The sequence below is a fragment of the Dendropsophus ebraccatus genome, chromosome 6 (assembly GCF_027789765.1).
Source record: "Dendropsophus ebraccatus isolate aDenEbr1 chromosome 6, aDenEbr1.pat, whole genome shotgun sequence".
Taxonomy (NCBI): Eukaryota; Metazoa; Chordata; class Amphibia; order Anura; family Hylidae; genus Dendropsophus; species Dendropsophus ebraccatus.
The window spans coordinates 49,076,770-49,095,694 of record NC_091459.1 but is presented as its reverse complement, the minus strand read 5'-3'; positions in this window follow the sequence as shown (position 1 = coordinate 49,095,694).

Here is an 18,925-nt window from a genome sequence, read left to right as displayed (position 1 = left end):
GATTTTGGGGTAGATTTTTTCTCCTGTTCCTTGTGAAATTTAGAAATTTCAAACTAAACCAACATATTATTGGAAAAATTCAAGTTTTTCATTTTTACTGGCCAATTTTGAATACTTTCCTCTAATACCTGTGGGGCCAAAATGCTCATCCTACCCCAAGATGAATTCTTTGAGGGGTGTACTTTCCGAAATGGGGTGACTTTTGGGGGGATTCTATTCTGTAGACACTACAGGGGCGCTGCAAACGCACCTGGTGCTCAGAAACTTCTTCAGAAAAATCTGCAGAGAAAATGCTAATTGGCACTCCTTCCCTTCTGAGCCCGGCTGTGTGCCCATACAGTGGTTTATGCCCACATATGGGGTACCGTTCTACTCAGGAGACCCTGCGTTACAGATTTTGGGGTGAATTTTCTCTCCTGTTCCTCTTGAAATTGAGAAATTTCAAACTAAAGGAACATATTATTGGAAAAATTCGAGTTTTTCATTTTTACTGTCTACTTTCGAATACTTTCCTCTAATACCTGTGGGGTCAAAATGCTCACCACACACCAAGATGAATTCTTTGAGGGGTTCACTTTCCAAACTGGGGTGACTAATGGCGAGATTTTACTCCGCTGGCACTACAGGGGCACTGCAAACCCACCTGGCGCTCAGAAACTTCTTCAGCAAAATCTGCATTGAAAAAGCTAATTGGCGCTCCTTCCCTTCTGAGCCCTGATGTGTGCCCATACAGTGGTTTATACCGACATATGAGGTACCTTTTTACTCAGGAGAACCTGCGTTATAAATTTTGGGGTACTTTTTCTCTCCTATTCCTCTTGAAATTGAGAAATTTCAAACTAAAGGAACATATTATTGGAAAAATTCGAGTTTTTCATTTTTACTGTCTACTTTTGAATACTTTCCTCTAATACCTGTGGGGTCAAAATGCTCACCACACACCAAGATGAATTCTTTGAGGGGTGCACTTTCCAAACTGGGGTGACTTATGGCGAGATTTTACTCCGCTGGCACTACAGGGGCACTGCAAACCCACCTGGCGCTCAGAAACTTCTTCAGCAAAATCTGCATTGAAAAAGCTAATTGGCGCTCCTTCCCTTCTGAGCCCTGATGTGTGCCCATACAGTGGTTTATACCGACATATGAGGTACCTTTTTACTCAGGAGAACCTGCGTTATAAATTTTGGGGTACTTTTTCTCTCCTGTTCCTCTTGAAATTGAGAAATTTCAAACTAAAGGAACATATTATTGGAAAAATTCGAGTTTTTCATTTTTACTGTCTACTTTTGAATACTTTCCTCTAATACCTGTGGGGTCAAAATGCTCACCACACACCAAGATGAATTCTTTGAGGGGTGCACTTTCCAAACTGGGGTGACTTATGGCGAGATTTTACTCCGCTGGCACTACAGGGGCACTGCAAACCCACCTGGCGCTCAGAAACTTCTTCAGCAAAATCTGCATTGAAAAAACTAATTGGCGCTCCTTCCCTTCTGAGCCCTGATGTGTGCCGATACAGTGGTTTATACCGACATATGAGGTACCTTTTTACTCAGGAGAACCTGCGTTATAAATTTTGGGGTACTTTTTTTCTCTTGTTCCTCGGGAAATTGAGAAATTTCAAACTAAAGGAACATATTATTGGAAAAATTCGAGTTTTTCATTTTTACTGTCTACTTTTGAATACTTTCCTCTAATACCTGTGGGGTCAAAATGCTCACCACACCCCAAAATGAATTCTTTGAGGGGTGCACTTTCCAAACTGGGGTGACTTATGGCGAGATTTTACTCTTCTGGCACTACAGGGGCTCTGCAAACACACCTGACGCTCAGAAACTTCTTCAGCAAAATCTGCATTGAAAAAGCTAATTGGCGCTCCTTCCCTTCTGAGCCCCGCTGTGTGCCCATGCAGTGGTTTATGCTCACATATGAGGTACCGTTATACTCATGAGAACCTGCGTTACAAATTTTGGGGTACTATTTTTCTCTTGTTCCTCGTGAAATTGAAAAATTTCAAACTAAACGAACATATTATTGGAAAAATTTGAGTTTTTCATTTTTACTGTCTAATTTTGAATACTTTCCTCTAACACCTGTGGGGTCAAATTGCTCATCCTACCCCAAGATGAATTCTTTGAGGGGTGTACTTTCCAAAATGGGGTGACTTATGGGGTTTTTTCTCTCTGCTGACACTACAGGGGCACTGCAAATGCACCTGGTGCTCGGAAACTTCTTCAGCAAAATCTGCAATGGAAAAGCTAATTGGCGCTCCTTCCCTTCTGAGCCCCGCTGTGTGCCCACGCAGTGGTTTACGCCCACATATGGGGTACCGTAGTACTCAAGAGAACATGTGTTACAAATTTTGGGGTGCTTTTTCTCTCATGTTCCTTTTGAAAATGAGAAACTTTAATCTAAATGTATATATTATTGGAAAATTTTAATTTTTCATTTTTTTACGGCCTAATGGTGAATACTTTCCTCCAGCCCCTGTAGGGTTAAAATGCTCATTATACCCCTAGATTAATTCTTTAAGGTGTCTAGTTTCCAAAATGGGGTCACTTATGGGGGTTTCCAGTATACAAACCTCCTAAATCAACTTAAAATAAGAACTGGTCCCTAAAAAAATCAGTTTTGGAAACTTTCACGAATATGTGGTAATTTGCTGATACATTTCTAACCCCCGTAACACCCTAAAAAAGTAAAATATGTTTATGAAATGAAGCCAGAATAAAGAGGACATATTGGTAATGTGACTTAGTAACTAATTTATGTAATACAACTTTCTTTTTTTAGAAGCAGAGAATTTCAAAGTTCATAAAATGCTAATTTTTTTAATTTTTCATGATATTTTGATGTTTTTCACAAAAAACACACAAAGTAGTGACCACATTTTGCCACTAATATAAAGTGCCATATGTGACGAAAAAACTATCTCAGAATCGCTAGCATACGTTAAAGCATCACTGAGCTATAAGCGCATAAAGTGAGACAGGTCAGATTTTGAAAAATGAGCCTGGTCTTTTAGGTGCAAATTGGCTTGGTCTTGAAGGGGTTAAGAGTTTTTTTGCCTATATTTTAGGTAAATAATATGATTTTTCACCCAAGTTCTATTTTACCCAGTATTCGATGGGCAAATATTTTTTAGATGTGACTTTTTTTTTGAATCCATCTGTTTCGAGTATTCACCAAAAAGTTTCCATAATCCGAAATTAGCACCCAATTTATCACTTACTAAATCAGTCACAAGATATTGGAACAAAATATACACCAATCCTCATTAGAATAGTAAATGTCCCTCTTTTTTTGGGGGGGGGGGGGGCGTTTTTTTTTTTTCCTCCTTCCTGGCGTTTTTGAGGCTCTTTGACAATTGTATTCTTTTTTTACATAATGGAGCATGCTAAGGATGCTGCTTTCTTTTTGCAAACTGTGTCGTTTTTTCTACCATAGACTTCAATAGGTCTCGTTCTGGTTGTCTCAAAAACAACATTGCTGTGCATAGCGTTTTTTTCACCCTTTATGGTACCGCAACTAGGTCATGTGATGGCAGAGAAAAAAAAAGTTCAGCACACAAAAATGCCTAAAATATATATATATATATATATATATATATGTCGTTATATATGACCTGATGAGGCGCTCTACCTTTCTTTCCTTCTATCATTTACCAGCAATCTCTAAATTGACATTTAATGTATCATGTGCTGTTAAATAGTGACATTTTTATAGGAAAAGACATATTCTTCTCTGAATATAAATTCCCATTATATTTCTATTCATCCAACAAATGAATTATTTTATGAAATTATAACTTTTTAAACACTTTTTTCCAACAGAAACTTTTTAAGATTCCTGCACCCGTTAAGCACTTTAACCGTTTCCATCGTTAAAGCTCTTCAAATATGCTTAAGACTTACAAAAGATAAAGAGACACACATTTCTTTATAAGTACATCAATCTTTACTCGGAGATCAATGAAAGTATTGTGATAATAGGCAGTTACAAATTAAAGTGTTTAATAAATTATTCCCGCTTAATTTTATTCTCTGTCAAACAATCTATCATTAATAATAGTAAGGTATTCAACAGCTCTTTTTTATTTTAGAAAACCTTTTTTTATGTTTAAGGTTCTATACTTAATAGATTAGCAGTGGTGGCAAATTCTAGGATGCTGAGAGAAAGTGATTTCTTCTTTCTACAGAAGTGACAGGACATCTTTAGTGAGAGATCTATTGTCTTCGTGGTGACACAAAATGTAAAATTATAGCTAATATATTACAGCGATCAAATCATGACAGGAAGCCATGAAACGCTAACTAATTAAATAAAAGATTAGCACAATTAATTTTTTAGTCCTAGCAAAGATATTTAAAGGGAAGGGTCTTCTAAGGTTGTGGGGAGAGATAATTTACTATATACCAAATTTTATATAAAAACAATATACAGTAGCGTTGAGCGAGAACTGAAATGGTTGAGTGCTTGTTACTTGAGTCAATTAACTGGAAGCTCAAGCATGGTGCCCCCTATTCAGCAGGGCGGGGGGTGTCTATTACATTTTTTTCATCCTAATTTTTGTATGTTATGCCCCTTGAAGGGATGTTTAAACAAAAATATACAAAAATTAGAATAAAAATGATTTTTAGGTTTCTGCAAGACAAATTAGAATTCCAGCAGTATTTGTATTTTTCTGGCAGTATTGTATATTTTCTGCATAAACATGAAATATAGAAAATAAATTAACAAAAATGTAATAGGTATAACTGACATTTGTCCATCAGTTATTGAAGGTGTATGGCTACTTTACCTGAGCTTGATCGAGCACCCAGATGCTCAATCAAGTATTATGCTCGACTGAACATGCTCGTTCAACAGCACCCACAACTCGTTCAGTGCAGCACGCACTTTTCATCTATAGGGTCCCCTTCTCTCATATACTTCAGATTTACCAGGACTTTGTCCACTTCATGATTTGAGTGTAACACTTCCTTGATCTACTGCATTAATAATAAAATAATGACAATAGATATTCCATGATCTATTGCCTGAAAAATAATGGAATTATAGTAACATATGTATTATAATAATTGGTAGCCTATAGTATTGGGATAGATGAGTGTAGTCATTAGGATTGTTGTCAACTCAGTGGCCGCAAAACCCAGAGTAGGCAGATATCAGGCAACAAAAAACTACAATATGGGTAAGATTCCAGTTACCAAAAGAAACTATTAAAGAGGGATGTGCAACATGCATGCTATAGCGTTCAAGTAGAAAGCACAGAGTGGCTTGATGCTGGAAGATTCAATAATACAATGACAACAAACAGAATATAAATATACCAAATAATATTGACTATTATTCATGAAATATGGTATATGTAAGTTGTAAACTATAATCACAAGTCAAGACCCTTTCCAATGTAATGCATCTGTTGTACCTAAACCTGGATTTATGCAGTTGACCTATGCTCTCTGCATCACAATAAGACAAGAGAATCTCTGGGCATAGCCAACTCCATCATATCCTAAGGTATTTAGTATATCCAGATTTAGGCTTTATTCACAAGCAAAATATGGCAGTAATTTTGAGACATAGGCTACATTCCAACATCTTTTTTTTTTTTTTTTTTTTGCTTATCTAGAAACTTAATGAGATACGTTTGCAGGGTGATATACTGTGCAGGGCTGCCTTTTCTCCTATTCATTCTCACTCAATTCCCTTGGCCCTTCCCCCCTCCATACATCATAATGGACACAGAAATATTGCAGCTCTTTTGCTTAATAAAACCTATTACAGAGTTTCTTAAAATTGCTTCTACTATTCATACTTACTGATTTCTTAAAAGTGACATTTAAATGACAGTTACACTTTAACACCTCATCTTTAACCGTGCCTACCGCTGACATCACAGTGATCACCTTGCCAAGGGTGGGGAAACAACTTCTCCTGAGCAGTATAGGAGACACTGTTGTTTCATCTTTCTCTAATCTATGTAGATGAATAGATAGAAAGAAAGAAAGAAAGAAAGAAAGAAAGATAGATAGATAGATAGATAGATAGATAGATAGATAGATAGACAACTCGATGTAGGTGCCAGTGGGTAGCCGAGACCACGACTTCACCTTGAATATTTGTAGAAATTCCCACAGCACTCCAAGTTGGCAAAAGCAAGCGTGATTTATTGCATGGTGAAACAGCACAACAATGTCAGAAGCTTGCCAACTTGGAGTGCTGTGGGAATTTCTACAAATATTCTAGATAGATAGATAGATAGATAGATAGATAGATAGATAGATAGATAGATAGATACTGTGTTTACTGAGCAAATCAGACTGAGACAGTGCTGGGCAGATACTGCAAGACAGGGGTGGGTACCCAGCAGTTGATTCTGAGGTGCAGTGTATGTTGGAAGATGTAATTTCCTGGACAGGTGCCATGATGTAAAAATGGGGTCATTTGTAAAAGTTTAAATCTGAGGCTAGGAGCAGCATAGATAAGTAGGAAACAGTCAAATAATTGGTGGGAGAATCTGTGAGTGAACCTATATGCTTTTTGTGCATTTATTTTTTTTACAGGATTAAAGGGAGTTACCCTTTATATAAAATACCATACGCAGAAGCCTTTTTATGTTATAGATCATTTGACTGTCCATGCACTTATACTGTCCTACTGCTGAGAATTTAAAACAAATTTAAAATATTCGTTCTTCAAAGGTTATAACTATGTTTAAATACAAAATAGTTTAAAACCTTTTAATTTCACTTTACATTAACATAATGTAAGACATGGTACACATTGTTTGTTATAATTAATAAAACTCATCATAATAGAGTGAATTCATGCCTTTGCATATATTACAGTGTATAATGCTACTAAATGTCACTATTAATAATTAGAAATAAACCTGCTTGACAAAACACATTAGTAGCAGCAGAAACTGGGGAATGAAGCAGGAAGCATGTAAAATGTCAGTCTGTGCAAACATTGTGTGCATGGACTGCAGGGACTTTAGACTTAGACTTTAATGCAGGACATTATTAGATTCAAAATACAGCCATGTTTTGTACCTAATATACTGTCATATTTTGTTTTGTTTTTTTGTACTGTATGTGAGTATAGCCTACATATCCACAAGGAGGTTTATACTTTGCTGCAAGACATAATTGCCAATGTTTGAAAAAAATTTCCAGGGACATTTCGACTTTGACAATGAGGGTGGGGCTTATTGTGGGTGTGTTTGTGGGAGTGTGGTCTATTGTGGGTGTGTTTTGAAAGGGGTGGGGCTTATCATCAATGGGTTTCTGCAAAATTTCCCGTATATTCTTTTTATTGTATGGACCTTACGGTCAGGACAATATAGAGGGAGCATATTACAGCATTAGACCTCCAGCATATTATAGACCCCAGTATCAGGCCCCCAGTATATTACATACCCAAGTATCAGTGACTCACAGGGGCCATTTTATCTGATTAGAGTTGCTCAGTTTCACTTTTCTTTTGCATCTGGCCCAACTCGTTTCCACAGAATCTGCCAGACAAACATTTTAGGCTCTTTGCTTCAACACCATATTCACCTCTATACAAAGTCCCCTTCTGTATTGCTCCACATAATTTTCTTATCTCCACCCTCAGCACTGTTTTTGCCAAATCTTCAAAATTTTTACTTTAATCAATATGTAAATTGGGTGGGTCCACCACTCTCAGTGAACTGATTCGGCCTTGTTGTCCCCCCCCCCCCCCCCCCCCCCAGTGCTCTGCAGTGATGTCACTCTGGCTGATTATATCTGTAAAACACGAGATAAATATTTATTAGGAAAGGTAGTGTGGATCAGTAAAATGCCTAACATGCAAGACTTTGTGAAAACTATGCTAAGGATGAAGGTAAGAAAACAACCTTCCTCCTCAGTGTCCCCAGCCCTATGGGAACATAAGTCTTCTAACCTTCATTTAGTTTCCCTTTAAAGCTGCCCATACACTTTAGATGGTTAAGGCATCTGGCAAAGAATAAAGAAAAGTCTGGAGGGGACCCAGGAGCCTAGAGCAGAGGAGTCTGGAGGAGAACAGAGGGGTCTGGAGGAGGATATAGGACCTGGAGGAGGATAGAGGAGTCTGGAGAACAGAGGGGTCTGGAGGAGGATAGAGGGGTCCAGAGGGGTTTTTGCCAAATCACACAGTTCACACAACGTAAAAAATAGAGAAAAGGCGTCCGATTTTTATATTTAAAATAAAGTCCATTTTTGCCGCAATTTAACTGACTGCAATGGCAATATATAAAAGTCAATGGGAAGACGGACGCCCAATGCACACAATGCATTGAATAATGGATGTTTTTACAGCGGACGTCAAAATAATAAACAAGATCATTATTTTCGGATGTCTTTTGTAAACAGCGGCCGTTTTTTCATTAGTTGTTCACACTCAGTTTTTCTTTTTCCACCGTTCTTTGTCCGTTTTTACTATTAAATTCAATGGACTTTTCAATTAAGAAACACCCAAAGTCCAATTAGTAACCCAAACTAGAGTAATGTACCAACAGCCGTAATTGCACTAAGGAGAGGCCAGACTGCTAAATGACGTCCATTATTTTAGACTCAAAATGACGGACGTCATTTTAAACAGAGCTCAAAGAACGTTGTGTGAACATAGCCATATACTTACCTGGTTTCTTGCTGCACACCACCATCTTCTCTTCCTTCAGGCTCTGAAGTGACTTCTCTGCAGAGGGGCTGGGAGGAGGGAGCAGCATCTTTTGACTGGAGGTACAATAACTGCCTCCAGCTAAAAGAATGAATGGCAGAGCAGTTGCTTTTAACTATAGCTTCATTAGGAGTGCCTATAGTTAAAGGGAACCTGTCACCCCCCGTGCCGGGGTGACAGGTTCCCTTTAAAAGTATATCATTTGTCCTGGGGGGTGGGATTTGACATTAATTTGTTGGGACTGCCCGTTCAAAACTGGGACAGTCCCAGTGGAAACTATGGCAATGTATCCCCATTTTATGGTCCCCAGAGCATTCACCAGTTGATATCTGAATGTGGCAGATGCAGGTGACAAGGCAGCACTTGGCTGGAAAATGGACCAAAATCAGATGGAGCAGGTGTCAGACCCAGTAGCCAGAAATAAGATTACGAATACAAATTCCATACTACAGGAACCAGGCATACAATCCAAAATACAGAGTGCAGAAACATAGCTAGGTGAAATAACTGCAATCAGCATAGAATATACTGTAACTGCATAGTAGTAGAGACTGAACTGACTATCAAGCTAATAATGAACAAATTAGTTGGGTTAATACTGCAGACCATTGTTTCCTCTTTATAGAAGCAGCATACAAAAGGTGCAGCACAGCAGAGAAGCACAGAGTTAATCAACACAAACTTTGGCAACAGTATGTGGTCAAAGGCGAAGGAAATAATTTCTGCAGGATTACAAATTGTCCTGTCACTAACATTAGTGGCATGAACAAATCACACAGTGACATGGGGAGACTGATGTAAAGACATCAAAGAATGGTGCAGTTACGTGAAGTAGTAGGTAACAGAACAATCAGATATGTTTGTGACAAATCTTTTCATTTTGTTAGCTAAGCTTCTATCAGATATAACTTAGTTATTAGTGATGAGCGAATACAGTTCGATCGAATAGATATTCGATCAAATAGTAAGGTATTCGATCTATCGAATATTATCGAATAGTTTGCCGAATATTCGATAAATATTCGAAAAGCGTTCAAATCCCCCAGCTTCCAGTTTTTACCTCCAAGTGGTCGAATAGATGTTTTTCAATAATCGAATACTTGTTCCCATAGACTTTAATGGGATCAAATATTTGATCGAATATTCAAATATTTGGGAGATATTCGTACGAATATCGAATATTCGAATATTTCACTATTCGCTCATCCCTATTAGTTATGTTTAAATGTGATTTATGTAATTTATCTCTTAGTCTCCTATTTTCTATAGTTGTAGAACCGCTCACAGCTGTTCGACATGAGACCTTAAATAAAAAGCTATTATTGTTACAGACACTGGATGCAAGATATGTGGCATAACAAAATTTAGGTTACCGGGGTTCTCGAATTAAATCTTACTTGTCCCCTATCCACAGAATAGGGAAAAAGTAAGAGATCACAGGGCGTCCAACCTCTCTGCTTCCCGGCGCTCTCCAGATCAGCCTCCAGCTCCTTTGTTTTAAATAGAGCCACAGGTATTTATTCTCTATGGAGACGACAGAAAGAGCTGAGTGCTGTATTTGTCCCTTTCTGGCAGCTCCATAGAGAATTAATAGAGCTGTGGGTCACATCCATGACTGTATTCAAAACAAAGGAGTCGGGGGCCGATCTGGAGAAGACGGGGGAAACAAAGGTCACATCCCCCTGTGTTCCCTTACTTGATCTCTTAAGCTTTAATTGGAGAACCCTTTTAAGGTCCCCATACACCTTCAATAACTGACGACCGGTAATTCTGCTGTCAATTAACCCAGTAACTGTCATATGTGTATGGAAGGGGTCTAAATTTCTAAATTAACAGTCAGAGTTGTCATTCAAAGTGGGCAATCGAGGGAATGAACCAATGTAAGAATGAACAAAACATGACCATGAACCCTGCCACTGCTATTTCCACTGTAAACTGGCTGTTCTAGGCCCTACTGGGTCCAAGTGAGCTCTGCTGGTGCTACTGCTTCTACCCTCAACTGGCGGGATTAGGCTACAGTCCTTAATACTCTGGTGCCTGTGAAAGGCATGGTTCCAAATCACGTAGCAAAGATCAATCCTGCCACTCATCAATATTGATGCTTCAATGTTCATTGTAGACTTCACATATCCAATACAAACATAAATTAAGGACACGTTTTGGTGGGAGTCTATTTCAAATGGCAGTTGAAAAAGGCTATTGCTGAAAGGTATCCTGCATTCATGTTTGTATTGGATATGTGAAGTCTACAATAAACCTTGAAGATTCATATGCAGGCCCGGACTGGCAATCTGGCATGCCGGGCAAATGCCCGCTGGGCTGCCCAGATTGCCACTCCGGGGCCCGCCCAGACTGAAAAAATGTTGTGGCCACTGGCTAGATTACCTGGCAGCCACACAGCTCGCCCCCGCCGGCCACTAATTGGCGGCTGAGGGCCGCCGCCAAACTGAGAGGGCCACCTTCTCCTCTGCGCGCGTCCCCCTCGGTCTCCGCTATCATCTTCCGGCGCAGGCAGAGAGGTACAGACACTCTGTCATTCCCTGGAGGTCTCGGCAGCCTCTATCATTCATCCACGTGTCACGTGTGTGTGGCACAGACAGTCAGACACAGAAAAACGATAGAGGCTGCCGGGACCTCCAGGGAAGGACAGAGTGTCTGTACCTCTCTGCCTGCGCGGGATAGATGACAGCGGAGAGAGACCGAGGAGGACACGCGGAGAGGAAGATGGCAGAGGAGACGACTGCCGGGAGAGGAGCTGCTGGGGATCGGGTTACAGGTGAGTTACTGTTTTGTTATTTTTCCGGTGGGGGCACTGCACTGCATACTGTGGGGGTGGGGCGGCAATGATGGATAGTAAATGGGGCACTATTGGGGAAGGGGGATTGACTGCTATATGGGGCACTGATACTTTGGGGGGTAATCGGCTACTATATGTGGCAATAATACTATTGAGGGATTGCCTACTATATTGGGGACTATTGGGGGGGTGGATTGGCCACTATATGGGGCAATCATACTATTGGGGATTGGCTACTATGTGGGGGACTATGGGGGGTTGGATTGGCCACTATATGGGGCAATAATACTATTGGGTGACTACTATATAGGGGAATATTTGGGGGGGTGGATTGGCCACTATATGGGGGACTATTAAAGGGGTGGATTGGCCACTATATGGGGCAATATTACTATTGGGGGAATGGCTACTATGTGGGGGACTATGGGCAGGGCTGTGGAGTCGGTAAGCCGCAGCTCCGACTCAAACTCCGACTCCTGAATCTTATCAGGACCGACTCCGACTCCCGTTTCCGACTTCTGCTCCTTGATAAATGGCCGGTCAGATACCAGGGGAGTTATTTATCACACCGGCTCAGCAGCTTCTTCCTAATGTCCTACATGATCCTGGGGCGACTTCTGAGGGAATATATACTGTATATACAGCAGCTTCTCCTGTGTGTGCAGTGGAAGCAGCCAGTCTCCAGCCTCCATGTCCTGAACTACTCACAACTAGACGGAGCAGGTGATCTTGTCCTGCTGACAGTCTTCTATGTTTCTAACTAAATATTCACCATACACAAAGAAACACTGCTAACAATGCCAGATCCCTGTGATACAGAGGGGTCACACATAGTGATGTTGAGGAGCACACACACACAGCCTGCTACAGCCATAGCACACACACACAGCCTGCTACAGCCATAGCACACACACACACAGCCTGCTACAGCCATAGCACACACACACAGCCTGCTACAGCCATAGCACACACACACACACACACAGCCTGCTACAGACATAGCACACACAGCCTTCTGCAGCCATAGCGCGCAAACACACACAGCCTGCTACAGCCATAGCACACACACACACAGCCTGCTACAGCCATAGCACACACACACACACACAGCCTGCTACAGCCATAGCACACACATACACACAGCCTGCTACAGCCATAGCGCGCGCACACACACAGCCTGCTACAGCCATAGCACACACATACACACAGCCTGCTACAGCCATAGCACACACACACACACACAGCCTGCTACAGCCCTAGCACACACACAGCCTTCTGCAGCCATAGCGCGTGCACACACACAGCCTGCTACAGCCATAGCACACACACAGCCTTCTGCAGCCATAGCGCGCACGCACACACACACACACACACTCATACACACAGCCTGCTGCAGCCATAGCATACACACACAACCTGCTGCAGCCATAGCACGCACGCACACACACACAGCCTGCTACAGCCATAGCACACACACAGCCTTCTGCAGCCATAGCGCGCGCACACACACACACACTCATACACACAGCCTGCTGCAGCCATAGCGTACACACACAACCTGCTGCAGCCATAGCACGCACACACACACAGCCTGCTGCAGCCATAGCACGCACACACACACAGCTGCAGCCATAGAACACTGAAGGAAAGCACACAATCTTCTCCCAGAGAGAAAACACCACACTGAGGACAGAGGTTACTTCTACACTATTTATGTCTTCTCCTCATCCTCTATATTACACAGGATATCTTCATATTACACTGCTGCTCATATACAGTCATCCAGCATCCAGGAAGAGACCAGCACAGATCTCCCCCCACACAATGGACTCTTCCAGCTCAGAAACAATAGCTCAGTGACCTATTAGAATGTTGCTCATAAAATATATTGCTGAGCAAGTTATAAAATTTATATCAAAACTCAATTCAAATTTTTTTAAAGATTTTTTTTTAAGCTGGAGTCGGTACATTTTTTTTCCGACTCCGACTCCAGCCAAAACTAGCTCCGACTACAACTCCGACTCCAGCCAAAACTAGCTCCGACTCTGACTCCACGATTCCGACTCCACAGCCCTGACTATGGGGGGGGGGGATTGGCCACTATATGGGGCAATATTACTATTGGGGGATTGGCTACTATGTGGGGCACTTTTGGGGGATGGGCTACTATGAGGGAACTATTGGGGGGATTGGATACTATACGGGACATTATTGGGTGATTGGCTACAACATAGGTCACTATTGGGGAGATTGGATACTATATGGGACACTATCGGGCGATTGGATATAATACGGGCCCCTATGTGAGGGATTGGATACTAAACGGGGCACTATGGGGTAATAGATACTATATGGGACACTACTGGGGGAATGGCTACTATTGGGGGGGGGAAACTAGTATATGAGGCATTACTGGGAGGAGTTAGCTACTATATTGGGCGCTAAGGAGGGGATTGAAAATCTATATGGTGCACCATTGGGGAATTACTACTATTTTGGACACTTATAGGATTACCCGCAGCATGGGGGAAATAATGGGGTAACTACTGTGCAGGGGCACTATTATGGGGTAACTTCTATATGGGGCAGTAATAAGGGGTACTATTAAGGGAACTGATACTGCATGGGCTAGAGAGGAGGGCATTATTAGCATTTGGGGCACTTTGGATGGGCAGCTTGTATAGAGGTGGGTAGGTAGTGTTATAAAATGTCAGAGCCTAAAATGTGTGTCTGACAGATTCTGTGGAGATTAATCGTGACCAGAAGAAATCATTATGATGGCCTGGTCCAAGTGGGGAAGACAACAAAAGAGGAAGACGCCAGTCAGAGAAGACGTCCCTTGTGAGTCACTGAATGTACTGTAACTGTGCTCAATGTATGGAGGTATAAATGTTCTGCATAAAGGGTTTTATACACAGTATGATGGTATTATTTGCTCCCTGTATAGTGTTATTGGTAATATTACCTTTGGTTTTATTTAGTAAGACTATAATGGTAACATATTATGTGGTGGTAATATCTGGTAATGGTGGGGTGTTCTCATTTAACCCTCATATACAGTTGGTCTGTGTGTACTGGATGTGGTCAGTATGATGGTACCATGTATAGGATTATACTTGTTCATTGTATACTCCCCCCATCCTTTATGGTGCATCACCTTCTCTGTCCCTACAGTTTGGGGAGGAGGTGCACACTATAAATAATGGGAGTATATAGATTTCCAGGAGGAATAACAGGGGAACAGCACAATACTGAGGCAGGAAGGAAAGATGCCCCGGAATTATTTCAGTACTATAACTTTAAGATGTTAAGGTGCTGTTTTTCCTGAAGAATGGACTGAATAGTTTTCAGGGCAAATATACCTTTACTATTATGAATGACAGATGACAGGAGAGCGGACAGATCCTAAGTTATTGTTCTATATTCTGCATCTGATCGTTGCTGTAGTGTCTATAGTCTGCTGGGTGATATTACTCTTCAGCACCCGCGTACACCTGGTATCTGAAAAATGTTCTATTTTTCCATTGCACAGTTGGTGCAATGGGTGCGGGAAGATTTATATGTGGGCTGGTGGGGTTTGTGTGCCAGGGCTGCTGTTCAGTGCCAGTCCGGCCCTGTTCATATGTGCTAACTGACTGTTCTAGGCTCTACTGTGTCCAAGTGAGTATTGCGGGTGCTTCGGCTTCCACCATCAACTGGTTGTTGTAAGCCCTGCTGGGTCAAAGACAGTGCTTGTACTGCTACTGCTTCCACCATCAAATGACTGTTGTAGACCCTACTGGGTTCAAGTCAGTGCTGCTGCTGGTGCCAACATCTTCACCTGACTGTTCTAGGCCTTTCTGGGTTGAAAAGAGCACTGCTACTGTTACTGCTTCCACTGTCAAATGTTTGTTCTAGGTCCTACTGGGTCCAAGTTAGTGCTGCTGGTGTCGCTACCTTCAACTGGGTCAAAGAGCTGCAACAGCTTCCATTATCTACTGGTTGTTTTAGGCCTTACTGGGTCTAAGAGAGGGCTGCTCATTTCACCATCTTCAACTGACTAATTTAGGCTCTACTGGGTCGAAGAGAGTGCTGCTACTGCTACTACTCCAACTGTCTCGTTTAGGCTCTACTCAGTCCAAGAGAGTGCTTCTGGTGTTGCCACCTTTAATTTTTTTTCTCCTAGGCCCCATGGGGTCACTTACATTGACTAATGTGGCCAAACCTGTTACAGGGCAAGTAAGGCCTAAATAAATCTTGCGCCTGAAATAATTGGGACATTAAAAAACTTGCACTTTTGACATGGTTTTTGTGGCAAAAGAACCCCTAAAGTCCCACTATTGTAGCTGCAATTGTTCAGCTTTTTTAGTAAGGTTCATTTAACCTGATGAGGCAAAGTTCGGCAAACCTGCCAAACCGAACTCGTTTATGTCTACACAGGAGGAAGACTTGCTTCTTCCACACCTTTCAGCCAACTGATGCTGTTAAAACAATCTAGTCACCTCTCAAAGATGTAAGTATTCACCTGGTGATATTTGCTCTTTTGTGCTTTTACCTCAATCTGGACACACACATCCTTGTGGTATTAACAGTGTAACATACCTTGAATACTGTTATTTAGGCACCTTAGGCCTTCCAGCTGTTTCAAAACTACAACTCCCATGATGATGATAGGACTTGTAGTTTTGCAACAGCTGGAGGGCCGAAGGTTCCCCATCCCTGCCTTAGGCTGTGAATGGTAATAAATGCTGCCCAATGTAACATCGCATTACAGCAACAGTAAAGCAGTCCTAATGTTGTATGTCAGGGTAGCCTGTAGTGGAAACCGCTTAGATATGACATCACTGGGCTTCTAGGACATGTAAAAGCAGAGCAAAATGCTGTGAAACATTATACTAAGCAAATGTATCTACTTTACTGTAGATTTTAATTAGTACTTTGACAGAAAATCACCAGGTTTCTATAGCAACCCCTAAATTGCAAGCATGATTTCCAAATTAGTGAGCATGATGCAGATATCTAAGTTAGTATTATGCTACTTATTGATAAACATTAGTAAGAGAAATCATGAGCAGTTAAAGGGGTATTCCATATATATCTTTAACTTTATTAACCCTTTGAGGACCAGGCCCAAAATGACCCAGTGGACCGCGCAAATTTTGATCTTAGTGTTTCCGTTTTTCCCTCCTCCCCTTCTAAGAGCTCCAGCACTTTCAGTTTTTTATCTACAGGCCATGTAAGGGCTTATTTGTTACAGGAATAGTTGTACTTTGTAATGGCGTCATTCATTTTACCATAACATGTATGATGGAATCCCAAATATATTATTTATGAAGATATAAATTGGTGAAATCGCAAAAAAGAATGCAATATGGTAACGTTTGGGGGGTTCCTGTGTCTACGTAATGCACTATATGGTAAAAGCGACATGATACCATTACTCTATAGGTCAGTACGAACACAACCATATGCAGGTTACACAGATTCTCTAATGTTATATATATATTTTTAAATGAAATCCTTTTTTTTGGCAATTAATTATAAATAAAATGGGACTATTTTGACGCTTATAAAGGTTTTATTTTTTCACCTACGGGGCTGTATGGGGTGTCATTTTTTCCGCCATGATCTCTAGTTTTTATTAATACCATATTTGTGAAGATCGGACGTTTTGATCACTTTTTATTAATTTTTTTATATATATAATGTAACATAAAATCGGTAATCCGCGCACTTTTTTCCCTCTTTTCGTGTACGCCGTTTACCGTTCGCAATGACGCTTGTTATATTTTAATAGATCGGACAATTACGCACGCTACGGTATATTATATGTTTATCTATTTATTTATTTTTATATGTTTTATTTATATAATGGGAAAGGGGGGTGATTTAGACTTTTATTGGGGGAGGGGTTTTGGGGAAGTGTGTTAGTGTTTTTAACTTTTTTTTTTTTACACATTTGAAGTCCCTTTGGGGGACTTGTACATACATTAGTTTGATTTATACACTGATGAATGCTATGCCATAGGCATAGCATTGATCAGTGTTATCGGCGCTCTGCTCATTGAGCCTGCCTGTGCAGGCTCAGTGTAGCAGATCGCCGATCGGACCGCACGGAGGCAGGTGAGAGAGCTCCGGCGGCCCGTTTTACCGATCGGGACCCCCGCAGTCACACTGCGGGGGTCCCGATCGGTAAGTGACAGGGGACTCCCCCTGTCACTCACACTTAAACGCCGCGGTCGCGCGTCGCCGCGGCGTTTAAGGAGTTAATGACACGCGGCAGCGCGATCGCTGCAGCGTGTCATTGCCGGTGAGGTCCCGGCTGCTGATTGCAGCCGGCCCCCACCTGCTATGAAGCGCGCTCCGCTCCGGAGCACGCTTCATAGCGGGAGAAACACCCAGGGCGTACAGTTACGCCCTAGGTCGTCTGGGGACAGACTTCCATGGCGTAACTATACGCCCTGGGTCGTCTAAGGGTTAAAGAAAAAACATGGTCCCTCACCAGTGGCTGTGTCAGAAACTGCAGGGCTTCAGAAGCCCTGGTTCTGGCTCAGTTAAATATTGCTAATGCAGCAGCATGAGACACTGAGCCTCCCATAATGTCTATTCTAATGCATAATGCATATCTAATGCATAAAAATAAACAGTACAACCAGGGAAAGCTGTCTGTGTCAGTAGCGATGCAGCTACTGACGCATCCTGTTAGCATTGCTCATTTAACAGTGCGTGCATCTTAAGGGTGCACACACAGTTGAAGGGTGCACAGATGTCCTGGATTCCCTGGGGGGCAATGAAGCAGAACTGCACAGCAGACTGGGCCTATCAGAGGATCCCATGGGGGGTCACATTTGGTTTCAGCATCACACTGTCCCACTGGAGGATCCTCCTGCTTTGCAGTTCTGCTGCAGGGCCCTCTAGGAAACCCAGCACATCTGTCTATTTCCCCTTGCCCTTAGGCTGTGTTCACACTAAGTAAAATTAACGCCCGAATTTCATGATAACCGGCTTTGTTGTGCAAACAACGTCTGTTTTGTTTTGTTTTTTATATACAATAATGGCCACTGTTATGAAATACAGCCATTGTTTTTCCACAGTGTGAACATAGCCTTAGAATGCACACACACTGTTGCACGCGCAATGATGACAGGATGTGTTGGTAGTATTGATATTTTGCAAAAACATGTTACTTTTCAGTATTCTTGTTCTAATTTTTTAATTAGAAATATTTGTTATATTTTTTTTAATAAATCTTTGAAGTTTTAGCTGATGCTCTATTGCAGTCACAACAACATAAATTACAGTGAATCAAGAAATGTAATAAAGCAAAATCATACAATATTTGGAATAGAATAAGTAATAGTTTACCAACAATCTTCTGATGGATGTGCATTAGTGAATGACCTGATTGGAAACTGATATACAGAAAAATGTTTACCACTTCATCAAAGTCCCTACAAT